A 14,084-nucleotide genomic window follows, 5' to 3' on the forward strand; every position below is an offset into this window, starting at 1 on the left:
AGTGGCCAACCAACCTGAACATTTTGTTCAACATCACAAATCATCAGAGAAATTCAAATCGAACCAAAATGAGATATTATCTCACACCAGTCAGAATGGCTACTATTAAAAAGTTGAAAACAACAGATACTGGTGAGGCTGTGGAGAAAAGGGAACACTTTATAAACTATTGGTGGGGATGTAAATTAGTTCAGTCACTGTGGAAGCAGTTCGGAGATTTCTCAAAGAACTTAAAACATAACTAACATTTGACTCACTCCTCCCATTACTGTGGACATAGTCAAAAGAAAATAAATTGTTCTACCCAAAAAGACACTTGCATTCATATGTTCATTGAAGCACTATTCACAAAGCAAGGACATGGAACCAACCTAGGTATCCACCAACGGTGGAATGAATAAATAAAAATGGGGTACATATACACCATGGGATAACAGACAGCCATAAAAAGGAAAGAATGAAATTATGTCTCTTGCAGCAACGTGGATGCAGCTGGAGGCTATTATCCTAAGCAACTTAATGCAGGAACAAAAACCCAAATACCATATGTTCTTACATACAAGTAGGAGCTAAATAATGGGTAATGATGGACATAAAGATGTCCACAGTAGACCCTGAGGCCTGTTAGACAGGGGAGGGAGGAAGGGAGTAAAGACTTGAAAAACTAATTATTGGGTACTATGCTCACTACCTGGGTGATTGCATTAATTGTACTTCAAACCTCAGTATCATGCAATATACCCAGGTAATAAACTTGCACATGTACCCACTGAATCTAAATAAAAGTTGAAATTATTTTTTAAAATGCATTAAAAATAAATAAATTCTGGACTCTGGGTTAAAAAATTAAAAGATGCTGGGAAATAAATATATGACAATAATCAATAAATATGGTATAATCAATACTTTTTATTTTATTCAAATTTTGTATATCTTAAATATATATTTCTTCTATAACTATAAAATGTTATTTTTTAAAGCTTTTATTCTAATGACCTAAACTGCAAATTAAAAAGTAGGATGAGCAACCAGAAAACCTTTCATGCATTTCTGCTTTTATTCAGTAACTAGTAACTTAAGCTGGAGTGTTTTTGGAAAATTTGTGAGGTACTTATTCTCTGTTATATTTTTAAAATAGACTACGTAGCTCCAGAGTGTGTGCACAAGATGAGAACATGTTACCCTGAGTCAAAGTTGATAATAATCCACAAAGGTAGCAAAGAATTCATTTCTTCTGCAGAAATACTATAAATCTGCAAGACAGGCATGGATATACGCATGAATAGATACAGGATAGCCAGCCAGCCAGAGACACAATCAGAGAAGAATATAGAAATTAAGGGTGTTTCTCAAGTTTTCAGTAAACAAATGAGGGTTATCCCTCAAATCTCCTCAAAAGGATTAAATTGTAGCTAATCAAGAAGATTGGAAAGGAGAAAGATATGGAGACAGAAAAGGAAAAGAAAGAGGGAAAGGAAGAAGAGAAGGCAGAGACAGAGGAGGAAGAACAATAGTTAATTTTCATTTAGCTATTACTATGTGCCACATGCTATGGAAACTAATTTAGGCACATCATCTCACTCAGTCACTAAAACTTCTAAGACACAAATATTTCCCCCAATTTACAGATGCGAAATTGCCTATAATGATGAAAAACAAGTCATCTCTTTGTTTTCTCTTGACAGGCAGCTGATCTTTATTAGGTACTTCCTCTGTGCTAGGTACTATGCCAAGTTCTTTACATGCATAATTCTAAATTAGTACTCAAAACACCATGTTAATTAGATCTAGTATTTTCATTTTGTAGATTTGCAAAATAAGTTTCAGAGAGAGTAAATGATTTGAATTTAGTTTTCTCTGTTTCATTCACATGAATGCACAATAATCTCTTCTACAGGACATTCTTTCAAAACATTTTTTGTTATTATTGCTCTCACTGAGTAACTTTCTTATCTATTCTTCATTCATAAGTATGGACACAGTGATAATCCCTGACACATAAAGTGTTTCATCTGTCATCTACTATTCTAGATGCTTTGTCTATACTAATTGTTTTAATAATCACACAACACCCACAATTTCATGAGGTAAGTGGAATCATTATCCTCATTTAGCGAAGGGGAGTACTGACACACAGAGAGGTTAACTGACTTGCCAATAAATGGTATTAGTAGTAGAGCTAGTAGTTCAAACATGATCTGGCTCCACCTCCTTACCTCCATGTTCTAGGAACAGTATCAGTCTTCTTGCCAATTGTATCTTTTTTGAAAATATTAAATTGCCATTCTGATTTGTAACTTGGCTTCTTAGACTGACATTCTTATTTGTCAGTTATAAACCAGATTGATGTGGATGTGTTCCTTGTCTAAGACCAGCACCACTCTACAACTTCTGATAAAATCAAACTGTCAAACTAATAATTAGATTCTTTACCAATAACCAATTGCAGTCACTCATGTTTAAGCAAAACAGAGACTCCTCCAAGGCCATAGTAGAAGAGCCTACAATTCTATTAAGGAAAGAATGAGTCAAATGAGTAGAAAGTGTGAAAATGATCTTTTGAAGTTCAAAGTTGCTTGACCTAAATTTGTCTTTCATTTTCAGAACTAATGAGAATATCTTGGTTATAACAGTAGCAGCCAGTTTTATAACCAAAGTAGAACAAAATACTATGTGGTAAATTAGTATAGTATAAAAGTTATTAAAGCCTTCTTTCCCATTGACATCAGAAAGCCTTTCTGAGTTAGTTCTGAGCCTTTGCTCACTTAGAAGCAGAATCTGGAGAATGCCTCATTCCTAATTTAAGAATGTTCTACTATTTTTCAAATCTCCTTTGGGCCATTTTTATGTATTCAGGTCTTTTCCCCATTTTTTAATCAGGTTACTTGGATTTTTTTGCTATTGAGTTCTGCATATTTCTTACACATTTTCTATATTAATTCCTTATCAGATCTATGGTTTGCAAATATTTTCTTTCAAACCATAGGTTGCCTTTTAATTTTGTTGATTATTACATTGTATATTTTAAGTCCTTAAATATGTATATTTTTTTAAAAAAGTACATTTAAAAACATTGAACAATGCTTTTCCCACCTTTTAAATTTTTATGTGAAAGTGACAGAAAAACTTTGGGCTCTAGGTTTGTAGAACATTCTTGCCCTTGACTATTGTTTCACTAAAAAAATTTGCTTTAAAATAACTTTTAAAAGAATACTATTAGGGACTTTTAGGCTAAAGTGGTACACTACTAGCACACTTTGGTTATTATTTCCCAGTTAACTTAGATAGGAGATGTTGACCAGAACATCTACTTAGCTCTTTAATGCATGATTTTTTTAAATCTAAGTTTTATAATCACGGGGACTCACTACATGTAAGCAGATGGCATTTCAGCCTATGTGGTTTTCTCACTTTAAGCCAGTTTTCACTTTTCTAGCATGAGGCTTGAAACCAATATGGAATACATCATTTAGTAATGAGGAAAAAATATAAAAAAAATTCATTACATTTTAATTTAAATTTCAGGGGTGAATTAGCAAAATGAACACTTTTGAAGATTTTTATTTCATAATCTTAGTATTTTTTGCCCATATTGGAGCCTAAACTTTAAGAAATTCAAAATGACTTTTGCGACCAGGTGCGGTGGCTCACGTCTATAATCCCAGCACTTTGGGAGGCCAAAGTGGGCAGATGACCTGAGATCAGGAGTTCGAGACCAGCCTGGTCAACATGGTGAAACCTCGTCTCTACTCAAAATACAAAATATTAGCTGAGCATGGTGTCTCGTGCCTGTAGTCCCAGCTACTTGGGTGGCTGAGACACAAGAATCACTTGAACCTGGAAGGTGGAGGTTGCCGTGAACTGCATTGCACCACTGCACTCCAGCCTGAGTGACAGAGAGACTCCATTTAAAATAAATAAATAAATACATAAATAAATACATAAATAAATAAAATGAATTGTGCAATTACAGACAATAGCCTAAATTGTGCTAAGCTGGAAAAGTTTGTTAATGAAAAGTACTAGGTGTCACTGTGAATTTCAAAAATAGGAATTTAAAGCAATCAGTGCTAGCAAAAGCACTTGGTGCTCATGACATTTCCCATCCCACAGAGCTCATTTCTTCACCTGTAATGCAGTCCAGAGGTTGCCTTGTTTCGTCTTGCTCAGGCTCACAGATCATCAATAATCCCATCTTTTCGCCTACTGTTAATACCTTTTTTTTCTGATTCCTGACTCTATCTAGTCCCTCAAAGGAAAATCCTGCTTCAAATCCCATCTCTCCTTTTTTGTTTATGAATATGCCTACTAAAATGTTTCAGTGCAGATTCTTCCTTTCCTTATCAGGCTAAGAACTGTTTTCAGCTCCTCCAGTCCTCAGAATTTTATTTCATTGAGATCACTAATTGACTTATAATTACCGCATTCATTATATATGTTGCAGTTCTTCCCTTATATCACCTCTCTGGAGCTTTTAGATCTTTGTTACTGATTCTCATAAATGTTAATTTTCATGAATGTTTCCTCCTAGATTTTCTCCTAGTTTATACCAACTTTCGCAGCCTCCTTTGTAAGCATTTTTTGTTGTTATTTTGCCTGCACCTGTTTTTGTTCTCATCTTTTATTCCTGAGCATTTTTTTTGTTTTTTTACTTTCATCCTCTTTTTGGACAACAGTAGACAGTGCTCTGGTTTCATCTGTCACTTACACAACACAAACTACAAAATTCTATCATCCAGCTCCGTCAGACAATCCATATAACTACTGCATTTGTCCATCTCATTTCAGCATCTCATCAACATTTCACACTCAACACATTTATCTCTCAGCTGTTTCACTCATTATCTTGCCTACTCACCTATTCACCTATTTTTCTCTTTGTATTAACTATCTCACTGAAGAATGCCTTGTTCCTCTTTTCCATCTCCTAAATCTGGTCAGCCATTAATTTGTGCTTATTCTACACCTAGAAACCTCAATATATTTTGAGTATTTTTTTCTTTGCTATGCTTATGAGAGCTGCTATTTAGCAAACTCGGGTTTCTGACACACAGAACAGAGAAGGTACCCATAGAAGTATGATTAAAAATACACTGGAACTCTGCTATAATGTCAGTGGTAGAGGATAACATTGCCTCATATGGTATGTTCAAGACTGGACATGTTGATTTATGAGAGTTATATTTGGGAAACTATGATGCATGATGTATCTCAATGAATAAAGGTTGTTTTTACCAGAAATTATATATGCTGTTAAAAGCTTATCATATTTTGTCCATATTTTGGCTGAAATTGTCTTGAGTTTAAGAATTGTTTCAAATTCATTTTTATTTTCAACTTGGTTTGCTCATATAGCCATTGAGAAAGTGACATATACTTTGAACACAATACAAATTAAAAACAAGATGCTTTCCATATTCAACAAAGCTCCTTTACTTTAGTAGATGTAAAATTATGACTCAAACTACCTTTCAGCTTTATGTTACTCCCATGAGAGATTCTCAGAAGAAAGGAGTGTCCTACGTAATAGATCATAACTCAAAAGTGTCACCCTCTCCCTGATGCCTGAAATTTGTCATTCAAAGAATTATTTCGATTGAAACAAGCTCATAAAATTGCATTATCCTGTAAATAAAATAAGGATATGGAAAAGATGGTGGAAAGGTAACTCAGACAAATTCGGGTTATTTGGAATTTTTGGTTAAAGATAGCCAGCCAACTACAAGAAGAAACTTTGCTCATCCTTCCTCTTCTCCATTTATATAAAATTGCTCCTTCCACCTAGACTTTAGAACACTTTATTCTTTTGTTACATAGTTTTGTAACTATTCATGAAGTGAACCTGAATAGATAATCACCCTAGGAGCATTTAAAACACTGTTTCAGTTAAAAAAAAAAAAAAAGCCAACCACTTGATAAAGGGGAAAATAGTAAAGCAGCATCTCTTAGAACAGGAGATTCACTATTACCTGAAAGATGCAAACAGATCAAATATTTCAGTATACATTTAGTCATTTAGTCTTGCTTAATTCTTGAGAACTTTCTGTGCATTTATTTTTATAAAGTAGGAGTTCATTAATTTGGAGAACTAATCTAGGCATCAACATTTCTGCCAGAGAAGAAAATAAATAACAAAGATCTGAGCAGAACAAAATGGAATTGAAACCAATAAACAAACAAAATACAAAAAATAAATGGAATAAAAAGCTGGTTCTTTGAAAAGATAGATAAAATCGATAGACCAATGGTGAGATTAACCAAGAAAAGAAGAGAGAAGATCCAAATAAATTAAATTAGAAACAAAATGGGAGATATTACTACTGATACCACAGAAATACAAAAGATTATTCAAGGCTACTATGAACACCTTTACATGCATAAACTAGAAAACCTAGAAGGGATGAATAAATTCCTGGAAATATACAACCCTCTTAGATTAAACCAGTAAGACATAGGAACTCTGAACAGATCAAAAATAAGCAGTGAGATAGAAACGGTAATTTAAAAATTGCCAACAACAAAAAAGTCCAGGACCAGACAAATTCACAGCTGAATTCTATCAGACATTCAAAGAAGAATTGGTACCAATCCTACTGACATTATTCCACAAGATAGAGAAAGAGGAGATCCTCCCTAAATCATTTTATGAAGCCAGTATAACCCTAATACCAAAACCAGGCAAGGACATAAAAAAAAAAAAAAAAAAAAAAGAAAGAAAGAAAACTATAGACAAATATCCCTAATGAACATAGATGCAAAAATCCTCAATAAAATACTAGCTAACTAAATCTAACAGCATATATATATATATATATATATATATATATATATATATATATATAAGCCGCCATGATCACGTGGGTTTTCATACCAGGGATGAAGGGATTATTCAACATCTGCAAGTCAGTAAATGTGACACACCATATAAAAAATTTTTTTAAATTACATGATCATCTCAATAGACACAAAAAAAGCATTTGACAAAATCCAGCATCCCTTTATGATTAAAGCCCTCAGCAAAATCAGCATAGAAATGACACACCTTAAAGTAATAAAAGCCATCTATGACAAACCCACAGCCAATATTATACTGAATGGGGAAAAGTTGAAAGCATTCCACCTGATAACCGGGACAAGACAAGGATGCCCACTTTCACTACTTCTCTTCAACAGGACTCTGGAAGTCCTAGCCACAGCAATCAGACAAGAAAAAGAAATCAGGGGCATCCAAATTGGTAAAGAGGAAGTCAAACTGTTGCTGTTTGCTGATGATATGACCATATACCTAGAAAACCCTAAAGACTCCTCCAAAAATCTCCTAGAACTGGTAAATTAATTCAGCAAAGATTCAGGATAAAAAAATTAACGTATTCAAATCAGTGGCTCTGCTATACACCAATAGTGACCAAGCTGAGAATTAAATCAAGAAGTCAACCGTTTTTACAATATCTGTAAAAAATAAAAATAAAATACTTAGGAATATACTTAACCAAGGAGGCGAAATACCTCTACAAAGAAAACCACAAAACACTGCTGAAAGAAATCATAGATGGCAGAAACAAATGGAAACACTCCCATGTTCATGGATGGGTAGAATCAATATTGTAAAAATGGTAAAAATGATCATACTGCCAAAAGCAATCTGCAAATTCAATGCAATTCCCATCAAAATGCCACCATCATTCTTTACAGAGTTAGGAAAAACAATCCTAAGATTCATACAGAACCAAAAAAGAGCCCGTATAGCCAAAGCAAAAAGAACAAATCTGGAGGCATCACATTACTTAACTTCAAACTATACTATAAGGCCATAGTCACCAAAACAGCATAGTACTGGTATAAAAATAGGTACACAGACCAATGGAACAGAATAGAGAACCCAGAAATAAAGCCAAATGCTTACAGCCAAATGATCTTTGAAAAAGTAAACAAAAATATAAAGTGAGGAAAGGTCACCCCATTCAACAAATGGTGCTGGGATAATTGGCTAGTCACATTTAGAAGAATAAAACTGGGTTCTCATCTCTCACCCCATAAAAAAAAAAACTCAAGATGAATCAAAGACTTAAATCTAAGACCTAAACCCATAAAAATTCTAGAAGATAATATCTGAAAAACCCTTCTAGACACTGGTTTCAGCAAAGACTCCATGACCAAGAACCCAACAGCAAATGCAACAAAAACAAGGATAAATAGATAGTACTTAATTAAAATGAAAAGCTTCTGCACAGAAAAAGAAATAATCAGCAGAGTTAATAGAAAACTCACAGAGTTAGAGAAAGATGATCACAATCTATACATCTGACAAAGGACTGATATTCAGAATCTCCAAATAACTCAAACAAATCAGCAAGAAAAAAACAATCTCATCAAAAAAGTGGGCTAAGGACATGAATAGACAGTTCTCAAAAAAAAAAAAAAAAAAAAAAAAAGATATACAAATGGCCAACAAGCACAGGAAAAAAATGCTCAACTCACTAATTATCAGGGAAATGCAAATCAAAACCACAATGAGATACTACCTTACTCTTGCAAGAATGGCCATAATCAGAAAAAAAAAAAAAAAAAAAAAAAAAAGGTGTTGGCATGGATGCAGTGAAAAGGAAACAATTTTACACTGTTATTGGGAATGCAAACTAGTACAATCAGTATGGAAAATAGTGTGGAGATCCCTTAAAGAACTGAAAGTAGAATTACTATGTGATCCAGCAACCCCACTACTAGGTATCTACTCAGAGGGAAAAAAGGCATTATACAAAAAAGATACTTGCACACACATGTTTACAGCAGCACAATTTGCAATTGTATAAATATAGAATCAGCCCAAATGCCGATCAATCAATGAGTGGATAAAGAAAATGTGAGATATATATATACACACACACATACATACACATCATGTGTATATATATGTGTATGTATGTATATGTATACACACACACACACACACACACATGCACACACCATGGGATACTACTCCACTATAAAAAGGAATGAATTAATGGCATTTGCAGTAACCAGGATGGAACTGGAGACCATTATTCTAAGGGAAGTAACTCAGAAATGGAAAACTAAACATCGTATGCTCTCACTTATAATGAGAGGCTAAGCTATGAGGACGCAAACACATAAGAATGATACAATGGACTTTGGGGGCTCAGGGAAAAGGGCTGAGCGGGGGTGAGGGATAAAAGACTACACATTGGGTATAATGTACACTGCTTGGTGATGGGTGCACCAAAATCTCAGAAATCACCGCTAAAGAACTTATTCATGTAACCAAACACCATCTGTTTCCCAAAAACCTCTTGAAAAAAAAGGTAAAAAAATCTCTGCTGGAAATAAATTCCGGATAGGTAATACCCTTAAAATACACATATTGTCACAAGGCATATCTAGGAATTATATCCTTAGGAGTTGTGTAATCATGATATAATGAATGCTCCAGAAGCTTCTCAGTAGTATAGTTTCATTGAAATATTTTTTTTTTACCTCTTATAATATAAACATGACACAACTCAAATAAGGCCAGCCTCCAAGAATATTTTGTAAAATATTAACATAAATTATACTTGTAGGTTGTTTTGTTCATAATGGAGTGCATTTTGTGTGATTTGGTTTATACTTCTTCACTTTGGTTTTTTAAAATCATCTTTTCTTGAACTACAACTACCTGTCAATGTATTTAACACCAAAAGTTCATTTCAATTGTGTTCGGTTACAATTAGGTGTGAATGTCTACTTATTAGCCTTGGTATCTTTGCTTTGGCAAAATTACAAGGAGGAAGTAATTAGGCTCCTTAAATATCACCCAGTGTTCAGAAAGTCTAATACTGTTCTGTCCTGGTGCAAAACACTTGTAGCAGATGCTAATTTTATTTTGGCTCCTATTGTCTCCTTCCAATCTAGGTTATACTGCTTCTATAACTATTTAAAATCTTTTTGTGCATTATCCCTACCTTATGAGGTATTACTTTGTCTAATTTAGAATATCTGCTAATATGATTAATTACAATGTAGAGTACAGAAATAGAAAAAAATAGGTACTGAAAGCCTGAAATCTTGGATTCGTATTTTTCTTCTCCAACTTATTCTGTTTAATTCATAAGCAAAATTTTTAAGAATTGTTATAGCTATTCTTAAAACAATCTTGTTTTATACAAGGATACTGTCTAAAGGAGACAAAATTTGTGCTAAAATTCTACAAGACTTAAATATGTCCTAGATGGCATACTTAAGCTACCACCATTTTGAGACAATTCTAAAGCCTAAAAAATGTTGGATGATTGGGAAAAATAAACTTAAGCGGAAGGTTTTAGTTCTTCTCTTTCTAACTAGCTAATGCCAGTGCCAGAGTAGTGAATTGAGGGTGGCACACACACAATAAATATGCTCGTAAGGAAGCAATAGAGGAAGGAAAAGTGAAAAATAAAAATAAAAATAAAAAGGCCAAGCAAGCAGAACAAGAAGCATCAGCTAATCTAATTCTGCTTCATTCTTTCTACATATGAACTTTAACTCTGAAACTTTACAGAATGTAACTAAATTGGTCTAATAATGTATGTAATAGATGATATATATAAACATACATTTAAATAATTTAAATATATAGATATAATTTCAAATTTAATGTTAGTTGGAATGGAAATTAGTGTTTGACCTTCTGACACACCAGCAAAAATTAAAACTAGAATGTATTATTTTTGAACTATTAAATTGATCAAAAGAGAAAGCAACCAATGTTCCAGCAGATTTTTTTCATAATATACATAGACATTGGAAATCAAGTTGCTTACATTACTCAATTGCATTTCATAATCAATTTCAGATATTATTTTCTGCCTAAAATTTCTTAATCTATCAAATAATAATGTCAGAAGCACATTCATAGACAACCTCCCTAGATGGTCACTGTAATAACTGAGTCAGTTTCTTCATTCTCAATTTTGATTGCTTAGAACTATATTTCTTCAGAACAAAAGTAATTAATTTGAAACTATTTTATGTATGAAATGGAAAAGGCCAAAAAGAGTCATCTATAATTCTTTATTAGTCAGTGACTACTTCTCTAAGCTTCTTTTAAAATGTCAAAACTGTACAGAAGTAAGATGATACTTTTGCTTTCTCCCATACCATTTGAATAATGCTAAAAACAATGACATAGTTTGATAAAGCCATGTTATAAAAGTACCTAGTTCAAGGCAACCTGATCCAATTAAAGAAGATTGTCAATATAAGGAAAAAAAACCTTCAACATGACACAATTATGTCAACTTGGAAAACTGGTTGTTTCAAAGTAAACAGGAAAAAATGGTAGGAAGCATTCAGTATTTAAAAAGTTACTAATACATGTAAATATGTTTAATGTACTATGGTTTCACTTCTTTCACTAAGATTTAGTGTCTCTCATAAAAGTGAACGCAATAAAATTCTAAAATAAAGAAAACTATGGGCATATATAGGCTTCAGTCACATAATCAAACCCGGAAATTTTGACTTATATTAGGATAGAGTTTGTTTTTGCCGTAAATACTAAATGCTCAAAAAACAGGATTAATAAAATATTATAATATAGTAACATGGAAAGACATATGTTCTTTAATATTAGGAATGTTATTAGTTTATTATAATTAGTCTTTGTTTCTTATTCCTTATATCCACAAATACAATATTGAATAGGAGAGAGTGCTTCATTTTCCAAGAAAGAGAGTATAAGCATACTGAACAATAGTAATCATTATAAAAAGAAGCCCAAAAACCTTTCCCTCTGACTATATAAGCAAGAAATAATAAGAAATAGTTGTAAAAAATCCCCATTTTTTTCCAAAAGGGAAATAAATATGTACTATGAAGTTGAACACAATATAAAAGCCACAAAATTATATTATACCCCAGTCTGAAATACTAATTGAATATCTCAACACATTAATGAAAGCAACAGATTTTTCAACTAAAGTGTAAAATAATTTTAAGGATGTAGCAGCTGCTTAGAAATACTGAAATAAACATGAGAAATCTAAAAAAAGGAAACCAAAATGTTTATAAACACCAGTCTCTATATTAATTATGCACTTTATGCATTTTATATCTTTAGTATTATCTTTAGTATTCTACTAAATAGCATTTTTCTTTGAATTTTAAATATTATATTAGAATATATTGTCAACCCAGAAAACCTACCATTATAACATTTTAATATGTATTGATTTTTGAAGAGCAAAAATAAGCAAAAAAATTGACAGCCTTTCCTATAAGATCTGAAACAAGACAAGGTTACCCACTGTCACCATTTTCATTCAACATAGAACTGAACGGCCTAGCTAGAACCATTAGCTAAGAGAAAGAAATATAGAATATCCAAATTGGAAAGGAGGAAGTCAAATTGTCCTAGTTTGTAGATGACATGATCTTATATTAAGAAAAGCCTAAAGGCTCTACCAAACAAACAAACAAAAAAATCTCTTAGATTTGATAAATTCAATAAAGTGGAAGGATATCAAATCAACATGCAAAAATCAACAGCATTTTACACACAAATAGTGAACAATCTAAAAAAGAAATCAGGCAAGCAATCCTATTTCTGATAGCTACAAAAATCAAAACACCTAGAAATCAATATAACTAAGGAGGTGAAAAATCCCTACTATAAAACTATAAAATACTGATAAAAGAAATAGGAGACAAAAAAGATATCCTCTGTTCATGTATTGAAATAATTAATATTGTTAAAATGTCCATACTGCCCAGAACAATATACAGATTCAGTGTAACCCCTAGAAAAATACCAATGACATTTTTTACATAGATAGAATAAAAACATTCTAAAATTTACATAGAACCACAAAAGACACTGAATAGCCAAAGCAATCCTGAGAAAAAGAGAAAAGCTGGAAACATCATACTACCTGGTTTCAAAATATATTACAAAGATATAGTAACTAAAACTGCATGATACTAGCATAAAAAGACCCACACATAGACCACTGGAACAGAATGGAGAACCCAAAAATAAATTCATATATTTATAGCCAACTGATTTTGAACAAGTGTCAAGAACACACACTGACAAAAGGACAGTCAATAACCGGTAGTGGGAAATTTGGATATCTATTGCAGAAAAATGAAACTAGACCCCTACCTTTCACCATATAGAAAAATCAAATCAAAGTAAAGGCCTAGCATAAAATCCAAAACTATAAAGCTAGTAGAAGAAAACACAGGGCTTCAGAACACTGATTTTGGCAAAGATTTGATGACCAAAACCTCAAAAGCACAGGCAACAAAAGTAAAAATAAACACATGGGAGTATATCAAACTAAAAAGATTTTGCACAGCAAAGAAAACAATTAACAGAGTGACAAGACAACCCATAGAATGATAGAAGATATTTTCAAACTATTTGACAAGGGACTAAAATACAGAATACATAAGACAAATCAACAGAAGAATAAAACAAATTTAAAAATGGACAAATGATCTGAGTAGTCATCTCTCAAAAGAAGACATACAAATGGCCAACAGTTATATGAAAAATGTTCCACATCATTAATCAACAGGGAAATGCAAATCAAAACCACAATAAGATATTATCTTATCCCAGTTAAAATCGCTATAATTGAAAGAACAAAAAATAAATTCTGTCAAGAATGTAGAGAAAGGGGGACTCTTATACCCTGTTGGTGGAAATGTAAATTAGTACAGCCATTATGGAAAATAGGAGTTTTCTTTAAAAACGACCACTACTAATAATAAACTAATAATAGAACTACCATATGATCCAGCAATTCATTACTGGGTATTTATTAAAAGAAAAGGAAGTCAATATGTTGGAGAGATAGCTGCACTCCTATGCTTACTGCATCACTGCTCACAATCCAACTGTCAATCAGTTAGTTAGAATCAATCTAATTGTTCACCAATGAATGAATGGATAAACAAAATGTGGTATACAAACACAATGGAATATTCAGCCACAAAGAAGAATGAAATCCTGTCATTTGTGGCAACATGACCAAGACTGGAGGACATTATGTTAAGTGAAATAAGTCAGGTTCGGAAAGACAAGTACCACATGTTCTCATATG

General features: G+C 32.7%; 1 protein-coding gene across 3 annotated transcripts in view; it reads right to left on the reverse strand.

The window, feature by feature from the left end:
• The window catches only part of CTNNA3 (catenin alpha 3), a 1,783,100-nt gene that overhangs the window by 55,761 nt on the left and 1,713,255 nt on the right, over window positions 1–14,084 (reverse strand). The window lies entirely within an intron of this gene.

The sequence above is a fragment of the Rhinopithecus roxellana genome, chromosome 11, assembly GCF_007565055.1.
Source record: "Rhinopithecus roxellana isolate Shanxi Qingling chromosome 11, ASM756505v1, whole genome shotgun sequence".
NCBI classification, from domain to species: Eukaryota; Metazoa; Chordata; class Mammalia; order Primates; family Cercopithecidae; genus Rhinopithecus; species Rhinopithecus roxellana.